General features: G+C 40.4%; 1 protein-coding gene and 1 non-coding gene across 2 annotated transcripts in view; one reads left to right on the top strand and one right to left on the bottom strand.

Annotated features, from left to right (window-relative positions):
• Positions 1-18,304, bottom strand: part of NPEPPS (aminopeptidase puromycin sensitive) — a 103,557-nt gene that overhangs the window by 66,836 nt on the left and 18,417 nt on the right. The gene's annotated exons all lie outside the window — the stretch shown is intronic.
• Positions 313-414, top strand: LOC132542358 (small nucleolar RNA U13). The gene has a single exon (XR_009553439.1). It is a non-coding gene; the product is annotated as a small nucleolar RNA U13 (small nucleolar RNA).

The raw sequence follows: 18,304 nt of genomic DNA, 5'->3' as shown, positions 1-18,304 counted from the left end.
GGAAAGTCAGGTTGGAGTAATGATAGCATCTGCAACTGGGTGGCTAGAAAGCATTAAAATATAAAGCAGAACCAATTGTTTTAATAATCAGGAACCTAAAGGTAAGACTATATCAGATGAGATTTGGGATCTCCATTTTGGAAAAAGCTAGTAGGTCTATTTTATGTATATTCCAAGGGGCCCATGACTGTACTAATTTTGCCTGAGCCCAACAGCTAACATGCAGGTGGGCTAAAGGTATTGTCTGGGGAGATGGTGTCAGAGTTGGAAATAAGAATAGAAAGCTGGATCAGGGAAGAGAGTAGCTCCCAGATCCTTTCGTAGTTCATAACATAATGACGGGTTTTCACGCAGTTGCGTGAGATGTGCCACCCATAAACCTTGTTACAACATCAGCACATTATCAGTCTGACATGAAGAGAGAGAGAAGTTCCCAAATATGGGGAAAGTATATTAAAACTGTTAACTGTAAACCCCATCAATCTAATCCAGGGCCCATATTCAGCACAGGAACTTGTGTAACCTTTGCATCCCTGTAGGTCTGAGCTCGCATTCTGTGGTCATACTAGAAACATTCTAGGCTGTACTCATTTCAAGATCAGTCTTTCTCGAGTGGCAGTGTTGACCCAGCCTCCCACTGGAGAGTGTGGCAGTCCCTATCATTTTGTTCCACATTGAGGACAAGGTAGAGGCCCACAAGAGGGTCCATGATACTGTTCCTGATGGAGATGAGCAGCAACAGTGAAGAGAGGGATCTGTTAGATTCCCATCATGTCTATGTGGGAATCCCAGGGTTCCCTGACTAGGACCCTGGATGATGGGGTGGCCTGGTAGTGACCAAAAGGACCATTATTAAAGTATGCCAGTCTGTTACCCTTATCCAGCTTTTGTAGTCCTTACTTTATTTGACAAGCTTAGTCTAAGAGTAAAAGTGAACTAGGAAGCAGGTGAGGAGGGTATCTGGGTCTAAGTAGAAACTATTTGATTCAGTACTATTTGAAAACTATTCAGAAACTATTTGATTATGGTGTCTTTTTTAGGTCTTTCTACTTGCTTGCTACACCTCCATATGTTTTTATGGCCAGAAGAACTCAAGTGGCAAAGCACAAGACCTGAGTGCCTGGGGTCCCTGGTGCTGCATGTAACCAGAGTGGTGTGTTGGCTTAAAAAGAAAAAGAGGAAGTCAGGCGGTAGGGCAGCAGGTTAAGCACACGTGGTACAAAAAGAAAAAGAAAGGTTAAGCGCATGTGGCGCAAAGCACAAGGACTGACTCAAGAATCCTGGTTTGAGCCCGACTCTCCACCTGCAGGACAGTCGCTTTACAGGCGGTGAAGCAGGTGTGCAGGCATCTATCTTTCTCTCTCCCTGTCTTCCCCTCCTCTCTCCCATTTCTCTGTCTTATCTAACAACGATGACATCAGTAACAACAATAACTACAACAACAATAAAAAACAGCAGGGGCAACAAAAGGGAAAATAAATAAATATTTAAAAAGGGAAAAAAGATTGTGTGCGTACAGACACACAAATGAACATATACATACATATGTCTACAAACGCACAGAACATGGTATATTTTGCACCAAAGTAAAAGACTCTTGGGTGGGGAGTCAGGCGGTAGCGCAGCGGGTTAAGCGTACCTGGTGCAAAGCGCAAGGACCAGCGGAAGGATCCCAGTTCAAGCCCCCAGCTTCCCACCTGCAGGGGAGTTGCTTCACAGGCGGTGGAGCTGGTCTGCAGGTGTCTGTTCTTTCTCATCCCCCTCTCTGTCTTCCCCTCCTCTCTCCATTTCTCTCTGTCCTATCCAACAACAACGACAACAATAAAACAAGGGCAACAAAAGGGAATAAATAAATATTTTTAAAAAAAAAAGACTCTTGGGTGGGTGGTGGGGAGAGTACAGGTCCTAGATGACAGAGGATGACAGAGGACCTATTGGGGGTTGTATTGTTATGTGGAAAACTGAGAAATATTATGTATGTACAAACTTCTATTCACTGTCAAATATAAAACATTAATCCCCCAATAAAGGAAAAAAATGCACAGAACATCTGAGGAAGGATATGTACAAACTGATACTCTGTTGGGGAGACAGCATAATGGTTATGCAAGTACTTTCATGCTTGAGGTTCCAAAGCCCCAGTTTTAATCCTCAGCACTACAGATGCTGGAATAGCTGTTTGAGATGAGTGTCAATGTCAATCTCTCTCTCAGCCATTTTTCCCAGAGAATTAACAGCACTCTAATATGCGGAATATTAAAACTATAACTAAGGAAGACAAACATTCATTCATTGTACCTGTTTCTGCCAAAATTTCTGAACTTCTCTCACATGTGTACTTCCAGAAAATAGTCTGTTCTCGGTTCAATATACCAAGCTCACTTCACCAAAGAATAACAAGGTTCTCAGGAAAGTAAATGCTTCGGCTTCCATGGTTAAGTTTATAAACCCAATATACTTATCTCACTGTAATCATCGCCTTCTCTGTTGGTCTTTCCTACTTTGTTGCTTAATAAGTTAATTCTGGGTCTTCCCTTCTGCAATAGTGAGTCTTAAAAGAAATATAGTGCATTTTCTTTAGCAAATATATATTGCCATGAGGGAACCTATTATTACTGTTAGAGCCAACCTATATTTTCAATGAATAACACAGCAATTACAAAGTAAGCCCTGACTTTTTAAAATTTTATTTAGGGAGAGAGAGAGAGAGAGATGGAGAAAGAACCAGATATCACTCTGGTATATGTGCTGCTGCTGATTAAAAAACTCCAGACCTCATGCTTGAGAGTCCAACACTTTATCTACTATGGCACCACCCAGACTAGAGTCCTGATTTTCTTTTGAAATAAAATCTAAACTAAAATTTTCTGTGGCGGGGACAGGTGGTGGTGCACCAGGTTAAGCACATACACTATAGTGTGCAAGGACCTGGGTTCAAGCCCTTGGTTCCCATCTGCTGGGGAAAAGCTTTCATGAGTGGTAAAGTAGAGCTACAGGTGTCTGTTTCTATCCAATAAATAAATAAGTTAATTAATTAACTAATATTTTCTTCCATGGCTGGAATATTGTCCAGGAAGGTACAGCTCAGCAGTAAAACCTAGAATTATTTATTTATTTATTTATTTATTTATTTATTTATTTATTTCCCCTTTTGTTGCCCTTGTTTTTTATTGTTGTTGTAATTATTATTGTTGTTATTGATGCCGTCGTTGTTAGGACAGAGAGAAATGGAGAGAGGAGGGGAAGACAGAGAGGAGGAGAGAAAGATAAACACCTGCAGACCTACTTCACTGCCTGTGAAGGGACGTCCCGGCAGGTGAGGAGCCGGGCGCTCGAACCGGGATCCTTACTCCAGCCTTGCACTTCACGCCACATGTGATTAATCCACTGCACTAGCGCCCGACTCCCCAAACCTAGAATTTATCACATATGCTTGAGATGTGTTTTGGATTTCTCCCTCTCATAAAATATATTTACTGAAGACACTTACATGTGCTTAGAATCCTTTTATTCAATCAGTAGTATGCAACATAAAGCAAAAAATGCCTAATAAATAAATGACTAGGAAGATAGACCCATGGAAGTGTATAAAATTTGCATGTGGAAGATCTCATGTAAAATCTCTATTTTATTTATTTATTTATTTATTACCTTCAGGATTATCACTGGGGCTTGGTGCCAACAAAAAAATCTACTGTTTCTGGCAGCCATCTTTTCAATTTTATTGGACAGGACAGAGAGAAATTGAGAGGGGAGGGGAAGATAGAAAGATAGCCACCTGCAGACCTGCTTCACTGCTGTGAAGCGTCCCCCTGCAGGTGCAGAGCAGGGGCTTGAACAGGGATCCTCGCGCAGGTTCTTACACTTGTATTATGTGTGCTTAAACTGATGTGCCACTGCCCCTGACACACTCCCCACTCATGTAAAATATCCAGCACCACTACTATGTTAAAGCTGAAAAGTACCTCGGTTAAAAAAATAATTACAATAAAAATAAATAAATAATAATAAAATAAAAAAAGATTTAAAAAATTTAAAAGGGGTCTGGTGAGATAACTCACCTGGTAGGACACCTGCCAATTTAGTAAAACATATTAAGACACACAAAAAAGTTCATCTTTACAGATGTTAAAAACACAATTAAAGCTCATTAAAAAAAAAAGTCAACTACTCAACAGAAACTTTTAAAAACTATGTATGTATGTGTTTGGACAGAGAGAAACTGGGAAGGGATTGGAGAGAGAGAGAGATAAAGAGATACTTGCAGCACTGCTCTACCACTGGTGAAGCTTTCCCCAGCTGCAGGTAGGGACTGGGGGGCTTGAATCTAGGTTCTTGTGCATTGTAATGTGTGCCCTCAACCAGATGTGCCATAATGCAACCAACCCCTGTACAGAGATTAGAAATTTGGAAAATCCAAGAGAATCAACCACAAAACTTCCAGAAATGATAAGAAAATTCAGTAAGGTAGCAAGATACAAGCTATCAAGAAATCAAGAGTGGGTGGGGGTAGATAGCATAATGGTTATGCAAAGAGACTCTCATACCTAATGCTTCAAAGTCCCAGGTTCAAGAACCCACACCACCACAAGTCAGAGCTGAGCAGTGCTCTGGGGTAAAAAGAAGAAAAAAAAAAAAAATCAAAATCAAGAGCTTTATATATCCCATAACTATTTTCATGGAAGCCAAGTCTTCATAATAACAAAAAGTATAAAATGTCTATAAACATACTTAAGAAATGTACAAAATCTTATGAAGAAAAATTTAAATATTAAAAGACATAAAGGCCAATGGAAATATTAATATAACTCTTAGGAATATAGTTCCTCCATCCCTCACCCATATGCCTGAGTCTTTGTATCTGCCCATTTCCACCGCTCCCAGCTTGCTTACACGTGCTTGTATGCTTGCTCTTTCTTGCTCTCTCTCTTAAATTTTAGAGAGAGACAGGGAAGGGAAGAGAAGGAAAGATAACACAGCAGTCCCACTTCTGGGTATGTATTCAAATAAAATGATATTTCTATCTCCCATGTTCACTGCAGGATTTTTGACAACAGTCAAGATATGCAAACAAATGTGGCCAGGCAATGGCGCACTTGGTCAAGTGCACAGAGTACAGTGCTCAAGGACCCAGGTTCAAGCCTCTAGGCCCCACCTGCAGGGGGGGGAAGCTTCACAAGTGGTGAAGCAGGGCTGTATCTCTCTGTCTCTATCCAATAATAAGTAAATAAAATTTAAGAAGTTAAAAAAAATATGCAAATAACTTAAATGTCTATCAATGAATGACTGTTTAAAGAAAATGTTTGTTTTGGGGTAGGGGTAGATAGCATAATGGTTATGCAAAGAGATTCTCATACCTGGGGCTCCAAAGTCCCAGGTTCAATTCCCTGTACCACCATAAGCCAGAGCTGAGTAGTGCACTGGTTAAAAAAAAAGTTTGTTTTGTTTTATTCCAGGGAATTAAAGAACTCTAATACATATCTGAAATATGAATCACTACACTTAATAATAAAAACTTTAAAATACTCAAAAGAAAACCTAACAAGATGAACAAGCAGAAATTCAAGGGTTTGTCATATGTTAACACTATACAACTGTTTCTTTTTTGAAGAAAAAAGTTTTTTGTGTCTCAATTGCCTTTGCAACTGGTTTTAAGTTTATGGTAGATAAAGACCACTTCAGACTTGGTTTTACTTTACAAACTATCCTTTAAAGGTGTTTAAGAAGCTGGGTGAGGGACTCGGTGGTGGTGCACCTGGTTAAGTGCACACACTACAGTGTGCAAGGACCTGGGTTTAAGCCCCTGGTCCCCACCTTCAAGGAGGAAGCTACATGAGTGGTGAAGCAGGTCTGCAGGTGTCTCTCTGTCTCTCTCTCCTCTCTATCTCCCCCTTCCCTCTCAATTTCTGTTTCTATCCAATAATAAATATGCATTTAACCCACTGTGCTACAGCCTGGCCCCCAGTGTTTACTTCTGAGACTGAAAAGGGTAGATAGTAGACTTAGAGAGAGTGAAGACAAGAAGCCTCACATCTCATATTCTCTCCCTCTCTCTCAACCCCTCTCTTCCATAGCACTGCTCAACTCTAGCTTATGGTGGTGGCTGGGACTGAACTTGGGACATCAAGAGTCTTAGGCATGTGTCTATCCCTGTTGTTATCCTGGGCTTTCGCTGCTCCAGGAAGCACCAAAGCTTCCTTCAATGTGGTTAAGGGTCAGGCTAAAACTCAGGTCTTTTATAAGGCAAAGAAGTGCACTACCCAAGTGAGCTATTTTGCCAGTCCTCTATCTTTTTCTAAGATAAAGATGCCACTTAATTTTTTTGAGGGGTCTTTTTTTTTTTTTAAATCATCAGCAGGGTTTCACTGTTCTAAGCCTACTTTTTCAGAAAGAGAGAGACAGGGATAAAGGGGAAAGTACCACAGCATTGCAGCTTCTTCGGCTACAGTGTGAGCCAGGCTCGAACCAGGGTTGAGCACATGACAAAACAGATGAACTATGCAGCTGAGCTATATTGCTGGCCCAGTATACCACTTTTAAAAACGATCTCTTTATGTATTTATTTATTATGTGCTAGAAGGAAAATAAATAAGAGAGAAGGAAGAGCAAGAGAGGACCAGAGCGCAGCCCAGCTCTGGTATAAGGTGGTGTCAGAGATTGAACCTGCAGTTTCTGGGAAGCAAGCTGGTACTCTAACAGACTGAATTATCTCACTGGTGCTTACACTATCTATTTATTTATTTATTCAACAAACATACTCATTTATAATTCTAAAAGATAAGGACGATATGTTAAGTACCATGTCATGAAGATAATCTATAGTTTTTAAGTTTAAAAATTATTCTTGTGGGCTGGGGGTAGACAGCATAATGGTTATGCAAAAGAGACTCTCATGTTTGAGGCTCCAAAGTCCCAGGTTCAACCTCCTTGCAACACCATAAGCCAGAGCTGAGCATTGCTCTGATATAAAATAAATTACTCTTGTGTAATGTTTACATAAGGTATTTAAACTTTAACAACACTGTTCATATCATTAAAATATCACTTTAAACTAACAATGCATTTTGTTTCTAGGTTAAAGTCAGTAACCTTTCTACCTACAAATATTTGAATGGAATATCATCTTCTGCTACAGAACTCCTAATGGAGGTAGCTCACCCTGTTAGGTGTCTTATCAGACACAATGCCATAGCTCTGAACCCTGGCACATGAAAACACCACAGCACTAACAGAGGTGCCAAAATGGTAAACCATGGTGATGTCCTTCTACATCTCTATATCTGAAATAATAAAAAGGGGGGGAAAGCAACTTGGCTAAGGAGCAGAAGAATCACCATGCCCCTCCCCCTAATTAAAGTGATTCATCCATAGTTCTACTTCTGGCGATGACAGTCTACTATAAAAACTAAATTTATTTTAAGTGTTTGAAAGTGAATCACAAAGGGTAAGGTATGCTGCTTATGTTGGGGAGATCTGAAACTGTCCCTCTGTAACAACAGTTTTACAAAACACTTCCTCAGTACAAAGTAAATAGAAAGCAATAAGCTAATTCAAAATATGAAAAGTATAGGAACCTAGAACAGTAGAACTCATTTTGAAACAGAATGATTTTTCTCCCCCTAAACTTTATGCCCAACACATTATGCCTGCCTTTCAACAAGGCAGAAAACACAACCTACAAAGAATAAACAAGAATCAAAACCAGAGTTAGAGCCAAGAGACAGATCACCTCAGATGCACATGCCTTGTTGCATGAGACCCTTGGCCTAAGCCCCAGTACCACTTGGGAGTACCATGAGCAGCACACCAAGGGGTGGTGGGGTGGTGGATGGAGATTAGTGGATAGTGGAGCAATGCTGTGTGGTCTCTCTCTGTTCCCCTCCTTGTTCTCTCTCATTATAAAATAAAATCTTTTTTCTAAGTCAAAGCTTTTTTTTATTTTTTAAAAATAATAATTTCACTTTTAAGGAGAGAAAGAAAAATACACAGAGAAAGATACAGAAAGAGAGACATACCAGAGCACTGCTCAGCTCTGGCTTAGGGTGGTGCTGGTGACTGAACCTAGGACCTCTGAGCCTCCCAGTCTTTTACATAACCATTATTCTGTCTTCCCAGCCCATAAATAAAATCTTTAATAAATAAATAAATAAATAAATAAATAAATAGGGTGGGGGTATAGCATAATGGTTATGCAAAGAGACTTTCATGCCTGAGGCTCTCAAGTCCCAGGTTCAATCCCCTACACCACCATAAGCCAGAACTGAGAAGTGCTCTGGTAAAATAAACAAACAAGCAAACAAACTAGGAGGTCAGGGAGATATCTCAGAACCAGAGCCCTTTGCTGGCATGTTTGAGGGCTCAAAAGTCCCAATTTCAATCACCACTGGCATCATATGCCATAATAGCTGGGCAGTGTTTTGGTTTCTCTGATTAAAATAAAGATACTGTTCTACACTGTAATCTTCAAATATTATAACCCACTACTATACAAATAAAAATGAGGAAAAATAAATATACTCTTAATTATATATATATATATATATATATATTTTTTTTTTTTTTTAAAGAATTCTTTATTGATTCATGAGTGAGAGGAACCAGAGCACTAGAGTGTCACTCTGATAATATGCAATCCTGGGCATTAAACTCAGGACCTCATAATTGAGAGTCCAAGACCATAGTTACTACAACTCCCATGTCACGAGAGAGAGAGAGAGAGAGAGAGAGAGAGGGAGTGTGTGTGTGTGTTTGTAATTTAGTAGTAGGTTACAAGATTGTTAAGACTACAGTGTACAGTTCCACACCATACTCACTACCAAATATCTGTGTCCCCACCTTCCCACAGATAACCACTTTAGTTCCCAAGTCATAAAAACAATTTATGGTTTTTTGTTTTTTTTTTTTTGCCTCCAGGGTTACTGCTGAGGGTCAGTGCCTGCACCATGAATCCACTGCTCCTGGAGGCCATTTTCCCCCCTTTTGTTGCCCTTGTTTTAACCTTGTTGTGGTTATTATTGTTGTTGTTTATGTTGTTAGCTGTTGGATAGGACAGAGAGAAATGGAGGAGGGGAAGACTGACACCTGCAGACCTGCTTCATCGCCTGTGAAGTGACTCCCCTGCAGGTGGCTTGAACTGGGATCCTTATGCTGGTCCTTGCGTTTTGTGCCACGTGCGCTTAACCCGCCCAACCTCCAATTTACGTTTTTTTTTAATTCATGGGTATCAGATCGATATATTCCATGAGTCAAACCATCTGGTAGTTGTCTTTCGTCTCTTATTTCACTAAGCACCTCTAGTTCCATCTGTTTTGTCGCAATGAACACAGTATCATCTTTTTTTTGATCAGAGTAGTATTCCATGGAACAAATATCCCATAACTTATCTAGCCAGTCATCTGTTGGTAGGCATTAGGCTGCTTCCACTCTTTGGCTATTGTGAATAACACAGTTATGAACATAGGTTTGCATATGTCCTTCTGAATTAGTGTTGCATCATCCTTTGGATTATGCCTATGAGTGGTATTGCTGGATAAATACTGTTTTTATTTAAGGACTCTCCATACTGTCTTCCAAAAGGGTTGTACCAATCTGCATTCCGACCAGCTACATAGCAGAGTTCCTTATTCTCCACAACCTTGCTAACACTTGTCATTTCTTGATATTCTCTCAGGTGTGAGATGGTATCCCTGTGTAGTTTTAATTTGCATTTTTCCAATGATAAGTAGAGTGTTTCTTTTTTTTGGTTTGTTTTTCCCTTTTGTTGCCCTTGTTTATTATTATTGTTGTTACTATTATTATTGTTGTCTTTGTTGGATAGGACAGAGAGAAATTGAGAGAGGAATGGAAGACAGAGAGGAGAAGAGAGAGACACCTGTAGACCTGCTTTACCGCTTGTGAAGTGACCCCCCTGCAGGTGGGGAGCCAGGGACTTGAACCAGGATCTTAACACCAGTCCTGGCACTTTGCACCATGTACACTTAACCCACTGTGCTACAGCCGGCCCCTGGCCCACTTTTTTATTGGGTTATTTTCACTTCTTTTGTAGCTATATAACAGTTCAGTATAGATATCCGATATCGTTTGCTTTTCAGATACATGATGTGCAAATATCTTCTCCCATTTTACTGAGTTGCCTGGTTATCCTTATGTAGTTTGCTTTTGATGTATAGAAGCTATATAATTTCATGTAGTCCTATTTATTTACTCGTTTTGATTTTCCATGTTGGGTGAGGGTAGCTAACATAATGGTTATGCAAAGAGACTCTCATGACTGAGGCTCCAACGTCCCAGGTTCAATTCCTCTACACCACCATAAACCAGAGCTTAGCAGTACTCTGTTGTTAAAGAAAAAAGAAACAAAAAAAAAAAAAAAAAGAAAAGAAACATTTCCCATGCCCATGAGAAAAAGTCTCCAAATACATCTTTGACATGAAGACTGTGTAAAGTTTCACCAGTTTTCTTCTATAAGTTTTAGAGTTTCTGGTTTAATATTCAGACCTTTGATCCATTTTTATTTGACTTTGGGTGTGGTGTTAAGTGGTTGTCTAATTTCACTTTTCTTTCAATAGCAGTTTTGGATTATCGCCTCTCAGAACAATATTGTCCCACAGGCATTAAGTATAAAAATAGGTTGTTTTGGGAGTCAGGCTGTAGCGCAGCGGGTTAAGCGCAGGTGGCGCAAAGCACAAGGACCAGCATAAGGATCCCAGTTCGAACCCTAGCTCCCCACCTGCAGGGGAGTCGCTTCACAGGCGGTGAAGCAGGTCTGCAGGTGTCTATCTTTCTCTCCCCGTCTTCCCCTCCTCTCTCCATTTCTCTCTGTCCTATCCAACAACGACAACAATAATACTAACTACAACAATAAAAAAAAAAACAGCAAGGGCAACAAAAGGGAATAAATAAAATAAAATAAATATTTAAAAAAATGGGTTGTTTAAAATTTAGAATAATTTAAAGCTCTTCGTTAATTTCATTTTCTCCACGTGGCTGTCCAATTTTCCCAGTGCCATTTGTTGAAGAGACCTTCTTTATCCCATTGAATGGTTTTGGCACCTTTGCCATATATTAGCTGGTTATATATGTGTGGGTTCATTTCTAGGCTTTCAATTCTGCTCCATTGTACCAAATGTCCATTTTTATTCCAGTACCATGCTGTTTTGATTACTATTGCTTTGTAGTATAATCTGAAGTTAAGGGGCATGATACCTCCATATTTTTCCTTCTCGCTCAGAACACTTTGGATTTCTGTGATTCTACAAAAATCTTTGGATTTGCTTGAAAAATACCATTCATTAAGAACATTAATTCCCCAATAAAAAAAAATCAGAAAAAAAAGGAAGATTTAAAAAAAAAAAAAAGAACTTGATAGGGATTTCATTGAAATTATAAACTGCCTTTGGTAGAATGGCCATGTTAATAATGTTTATTTTTCTAATCCAGGAACAAGTAATGTTTTTTCCATTCCTACAAATCCTCTTTTTTTTTTAATTTTAAGTTGATTATGTATTTATTCATTATTAGACAAAGACAGATATTGAGAGGGGAAGGAGAAAGAGGAAGAGAGAAGAGAGATAACTGCAGCCCTGCTTTACCACTCACGAAGCTTTCCCCCTGCAAGTGGGAACCAGTGGGCTTGAACCCAGGTCCTTGCACGCTGTAGTGTGTGTGTTTAACCAGGTACACCACTGACTGACTGTCCCCTCCTTTTCCTTTTTTTTTTTTTAAACAATGTCCTATAGTTTTCGTTGTAACAGTCCTTCACCTCCTCGTAAGATTCACCCCAAGGTATTTTATCTTTTTGGTTTTGACTGTAAATGGGATTGAGTATTATTTTCCTTTCCTGACTCCCTGTTTGTATATAGAAATGCCACAGATTTATGTATGCTAATTTTGTATCCTGCTACTTTGCCAAATTTATTATTTCCAAGTTTTTCGGTGAAGACTTTGGGGTTCTCTAGGTATATGATTATGTCATCAGCAAATGGTCATAGCTTGATGTCTTCCTTTCCAATCTGTATACGTTTGATACTTCTTTCTTGTCTGACTGCAGTGGCAAAGACCTCGAGGACTATGTTGAATAATAGTTGAGATAGTGGATATCCTTGTCTGGTTCCTGATATTAGGGAGAAGTTTTTCCCCATTGAGAATTATGTTAGTTGTAGGTTTGCCATAAATGGTCTTTATTATGCTGAGGAATAGTCCTTCTATTCCGAGTTTCTAGAGGGTCTTTACTATAAATGGGTACTGGAGCTTGTCAAATGTCTTTTTGCCATCAGTAGACATGACCATGTGATTTTTATCTTTCTTTTTGTTGATAATGATGATTACATTGATTGACTTGTAGATGCTGAAACATCCCTGCTTCCCAGGGATGAGTCCCACTTAGTTTTGTTAAATTATTCTCTTGATATGTTATTGGATTTGATTTGCCAAGATCTTGTTTAGGATCTCTGCTTTAACGTTCATCAGGGATATAGACCTATTTTTTAAATATTTTTATTTGCTGTTGGATAGAGAGAAATTGAGATGGGAGGAAGAGACAGAGTGTAAGAGAGACACTTGCCACCCTGCTTCACCACTCATGAAGTTTTCATGCTGCACGTGGGGATAAAGGGCTTGAACCTGGGTCCCTGTGTGCTGTGATGTGAGTGCTAACCAGGTATGTGACTGCCTGGCCCCTATCAGGAAGCTAGATCTATAATTTTCTCTTTTGGTGGAGTCCATTCCTGCTAAGGGGATCAAAGTGATGTTAGCCCCATAGGATGTATTTAGGAATGCTTGCCCCTTTTCAATTTTCTGAAGTTTGAGGAGAATCAGTGTTAGTTCTCCTTTGAAGTCTTATAGAATTCACTAGTAAAGCCATTTGGGCCTGGGCTTTTATTCTTGGGGGAAAAAAATCTGAATGCTGGTTGTCTAGTGATTGGCTTCTTTAAGCTATAAACTTCTTCTTGGGTTACGGTTGGCAGGTGGTATGATTCTAGAAATGCACCTCTTCTACGTTGCCCAATTTATCTGCATAGAGATGCTCATAATATTCATGTATGACTCTTTGTATCTCCTCTTGTTATCGTCTCATCTCTCGTTGATGAATGTTTTTCATCATAGCTTTTTTTCTATTTCTTTTTGTGAATCTAGCCAATGGTTTATCTGTTTTATTTACCCTCTCAAAAAACCAGCCCTTGGTTTCATTAATCTTTTCAATTGTCTTTCTAGTCTTTTCATTAATCTGTTTGGCAAACACTAGAAGAAGAAGAATTAATCTGTTTGAGTTTTTCCTTCTTCCTGGGGTCTCTTTGCTGATCCTTTTCAGATTGACTCAGTTTTGATGTTACAGGAAATCTTCACTACTTGTTAATATGGGCTTGTCTTGCAATAAACTTCCCACTTAGTACAGCTTTTGCCGCATCCCATAGGGTCTGGTAGTTGGTCTCTTCATTTTGTTGTGCTCCAAGTAATTTTTTTTTTCCCTCCACCAGGGTCATCATTGGGGCTCGGTGCCAGTACTATGAATCCCAGAGGCCATTCCCCCCCCCTTTTTTTTTTTTTACTAGACAGAGCAGAGGGAAATCGAGAGGGGAAGGGGACAGAGAAAGAGGGAGAGGAGGAAGATGAACACCTGCAGATCTGCTTCACCACTTCACCACTTGTGAAACATCCTCCTATAGGTGGGGAATGAGAGCTCTAACCAGGGTCCCTGACCCTGGAAATATGTGCACTTAACCAGGTGTGCCACTGCCTGACCCTCTCCAGGTAATTTATAAGCTCTTTTTTGAGGTCTTCAGTCTCTCAAGTGTTATTCAGAAGTATATTGTTCAGGCTCCACAGATTGGGCATATTTTTTTGTTTCTTTTTATGGTTGATTTCCAACCTCATTACCTCATGGTCAGAAAAGATACTTTTTAGGTACTGGGTGGAAGTTGAACAAACATGTTACAATTCACAAGGACCCAGGTTTGAGACCTCAGTCTACATCTACAGGGGTAAAGTTTTGCAAGTAGTGAAGCAGTGCTGCAGGTGTTTCTCTGTCTTCCCCTCTCCTTTCCCCTCTGAATTTCTGACTGTCTCTATTCAATAAATTAAGGTAATATTTTTTTTTAATTTAAGGAAACAACTAAAAAAAGAAAAGGTACTTTTTATGATTTCAATATTCACATATTTTTAAGGCTTCCTGTCCCAACACATGGTCAATCTTTGAAAATGTTCCATGTACACTTGAGAAGGTAAAATTTTTTGAAAGGTTCTGAATATATCTGTTCAATTCATCTCATCTATGACTTCATTTAAGGCCTTTATTCCCTTGCTGAATTTCTGCTAGGACTTGGTGCCTGCACCACGAATCCACTGCTCCTGGTGGCCATATTTTTTTTCCATTGCTGTTACTGTTTTGTTGTTGCTGTTGCTCTTGGATAGGCCAGATAGAAACTGAGAGAGATGGGGAAGATAGAGAAGGGGAGAAAAACTGACACCTGCAGACCTGCTTTATCACTCATGCAGTGGGGAGCCAGGGCTCAAACCAGGATCCTGGTGTTGGTTGTTGCGCTTCATGCCATGTGCACTTAGCTAGCTGCACCACCGCCTGACCCCTCCTTGCTGAATTTTTGTTCTGATGATCTGTCTCTTGCTGTGAGTGGTGTGTTGAGGTCTCCTATTAATACTGTGTTGCTGTCAATGTCTCCTTTAAGGTCAGTAAAGTACTTTTTAATATATATATATTTGGGTGCAAACACATTGGGAGCATATATATTAACAATGATTATATCTTCCTGTTTGATTGATCCTCTGACCAATATGTAGTGTCCATGTCTGCCTTTTTTTCCACCTTTGCCTGAAAGTCTACTTTATCTGAAGTTAGAATAGAATAGCTGTTTGGGGAGGGGGGCAGGCGGTGCTACACCTGGTTAAGCACATACATTACAGTGCGCAAGGACCCGGGTTCAAGCCCCTGGTCCCCACCAGCAGAGGGAATGCTTCATGAGTGGTGAAGCATAGCTGCAGGTGTCTCTCCCTCCCTTTCTCCTCTCAATCTTTATCTCTAATAATAAATAATAATAAATATTAAACATAACAAATATTTTTTTAAAAAAGAATAGCTGTTCCTGTTTTGTTTTGTTTTTTCTTTTTTGGCATTACTGACTCAGAATACCTTGTTCCATCCTGTCACTTAAGGCTTCTATTTGTCTTTCTTTGGATGGGTGTTTCTTCAAGACAGAACAGATGGATCTAGGGGTCAGGCGGCAGCACAGGGGTTTAAGTGCACATGGCGCAAAGCGAAAAGGACCGGTGTAAAGATCCCGGTTCGAGCCCCCAGCTCCCCACCTCAGGGGTGTCACTTGACAGGCGTTGAAGCAGGTCTGCAGGTGTCTTTCTCTCCCCCTTTCTGTCTTCCCCTCCTTTCTCCATTTCTCTGTCCTATCCAATAACGACATCAATAACAACAATAATAACCACAACAACGATAAAACAACAAGGACAACAAAGGGGAAAAAATAGCCTTCAGGAGCAGTGGCTTCCTAGTGCAGGCACTGAGCCCTGGAGGCAAAAGAAGGAAAAAAAAAAATAGATGGATCTTTCCCGGCATGCTGTAGTGCCAGCTACTCAGGAGACAGAGGCAGGAGAGGGTTCGCTTGGGCCCAGGAGCTCTGGGCTGTAGTGCACTATGTTAATCCAGTGTCTGCACTAGTTCAGCATCAATATGGAGACCTCCTGGGAGAAAAGATAGATCTTGCTTTTCAATCCATTCAGTCACTCTGAATCTTTTGACTGTTGAAATTAAGTCATTCAAATGTAGGGTGATGATTGATAAATATTTTTTATGTGATAAGGTTAAGTACTGCACTCTCAGACTAAGGTAATCTAAAGAAAAGAAAATGTTATTAAGAAAATCACAAAGGGCTAGGCAGGATGCGCCTGGTAAAGCACATAGGTTACCATGGTTTGTTTTTTTTTTTTAATTTTATTTATTTATTTTCCCTTTTGTTGCCCTTGTGGTTTTTTTATTATTGTAGTTATCGTTGTTGTTATCGTCATTGTTGGATAGGACAGAGAGAAATGGAGAGAGGAGGGGAAGACAGAGAGGAGGAGAGAAAGATAAGAGATACCTGCAGACCTGTTTCACTGCCTGTGAATCGACTACTCTGCAGGTGGGGAGCGGGAAGCTCGAACCAGGATCCTTACACCGGTCCTTGCACTTGGCGCCACGTGCACTTAACCCACTGCACTACCGTCCCAACTCCCAGGTTACCATGTTTAAGGACCCAGGTTGAAGCCTCTGGTCTCCATCTTTTGGGAGGTAGCTTCATCAGCAGTGAAGCAGTGCTGCAGGTATTTTCCACACTTTCTCACTATCTCCTTGTTCCCTCCCAATATGTCTGTATACAAATAAAAAATAAAAAGGAGGAAGAAGACGGAAGGAAGGAGGGATGGATGAAGAGACAGAGATAGGCAGGCATTGGGGAGAATACAGGTCCATGAAAAATGATGAATGAAATAGTGGGGGTTGTATTGCTAAATGGGAATCTGGGGAATGTTATGCATGTAAAAAAAAAAAAAAAAAGAAGAAGTAGAAACACAAAGCAGAAATTGACTGAGTTTGGAGTATGGCACCAAAGTAAGAAAGCAGAAGTACACTAGAGTTAGCAGTGAGTACCTCCCTAACACTTCCTCTCCACTTTTCCAAGCTTTGGGTCCATGATTGCTCAACAATTTGTTTGGCTTTGTATGTTAACTCTCTTTTCAGTCACCAGGTTCCAGGTGTCATCAGGATGCCGGCCAGACTTCCCTGGATTGAAGACACCACCAATGTGTCCTGGAGCTCAGCTTCCCCAGAGACCCATCCTACTAGGGAAAGAGAGAGGCAGACTGGGAGTATGGACCGACCAGTCAACGCCCATGTTCAGTGAGGAAGCAATTACAGAAGCCAGACCTTCTACCTTCTGCAACCCTAAATGACCCTGGGTCCATGCTCCCAGAGGGATAGAGAATGGGAAAGCTATCGGGGGAGGGGGTGGGATATGGAGATTGGGTGGTGGGAATTGTGTGGAGTTGTACCCCTCCTACCCTATGGTTTTGTTAATTAATCCTTTCTTAAATAAAAAAAAATAAAAATAAAAATAAAAAAAATTAAAAAATTTAAAAAAAAAAAGAGATAGGCAGGCACGCAGCCAGCAACAGTAAATTTATCTTGTAGGCACCAAGCCCTGAGAATAAGTCTAGTGGCAAAAAAAGAAAATCATGAAGAGAAAATGCACTTAGAGCACTGTGCTGTATTTATCAATATACTCTTTACTTCATCTGCTACCCCCAAAAAAATGCAGTTTGGGAAATGGTACAGTGGATAAAACATTGAGCACTCAAACATGAGGTACCAAGTTTGAATCCTGGCATCAGATTTGCCAGAGTAATGCTCTGGTTCTCCCTCTCATAAATAAATAAATATTTTTTTAAAAAAATCAGTGTAGCAGCCTGGGAGGCGATAAAGCATTGAACTCTCAATCATGGGGAGCTGGGGGTTCGAACCGGGATCTTTACACTGGTCCTTTTGCTTTGCACCATGTGAGCTTAACCCGCTGTGCTGCTGCCCGACCCCCAGATCCATCTATATAAAATTCGTTCTAAGTTTTTCCTCTTTCTTTCTTTCTTTCTTTTTTTTTTGCCTCCAGGGTTATTGCTGGGGCTCAGTGCCTGCACTACGAATCCACTGCTCCTGGAGGCCATTCCCTCCCCACCCCCCGCTTTGTTGCCCTTGCTATTGTCATTATTATTGTTGTTGTCATTGCTGCTGCTGTTGTTGTTGGATAGGGCAGAGAGAAATCGAAACAGGAGGGGAAGACAGAGAGGGAGAGAGAAAGACAAACACCTGCAGACCCGCTTTACTGCCTATGAAGCGACCCCCCTGTAGGTGAGGAGCTGGGGGCTCGAACATGGATCCTTCCACTGGTCCTTGCGCCTTGTGCCATGTGCACTTAACCTGCTACGCTACTGCCTGACCCCCGTTTTTCCTCTTTCAATGCAACAATTATACTCAAGTTTATCTTAATGTACAAGTAATAGAGAATATGAGGAACACACCACAGTTTCCTGGAATTGCTATTCAAAGGCTACACATTCAACAGAAATCAACCTGGTCCACAAAAATGTTTGGCCAGGAAGGTTTTTAAAATTCTGAATATATTTATGTGAGATATGTATGCTTCATTCAGGTTAATCTCTGTCCTATCACTTGTCCCTCCCTACAACCAGCTCAATATCCATGTTTGTTTTTTGTTCACCTAAACAGTAACAATAGTTAAGAGGCCCTACCATATAT

Source organism: Erinaceus europaeus, chromosome 12 (assembly GCF_950295315.1).
Source record: "Erinaceus europaeus chromosome 12, mEriEur2.1, whole genome shotgun sequence".
In the NCBI taxonomy this organism is placed as follows: Eukaryota; Metazoa; Chordata; class Mammalia; order Eulipotyphla; family Erinaceidae; genus Erinaceus; species Erinaceus europaeus.
The sequence above is the reverse complement of the archived record's forward strand: the minus strand, read 5'-3'. Positions and strand labels throughout refer to the sequence as shown.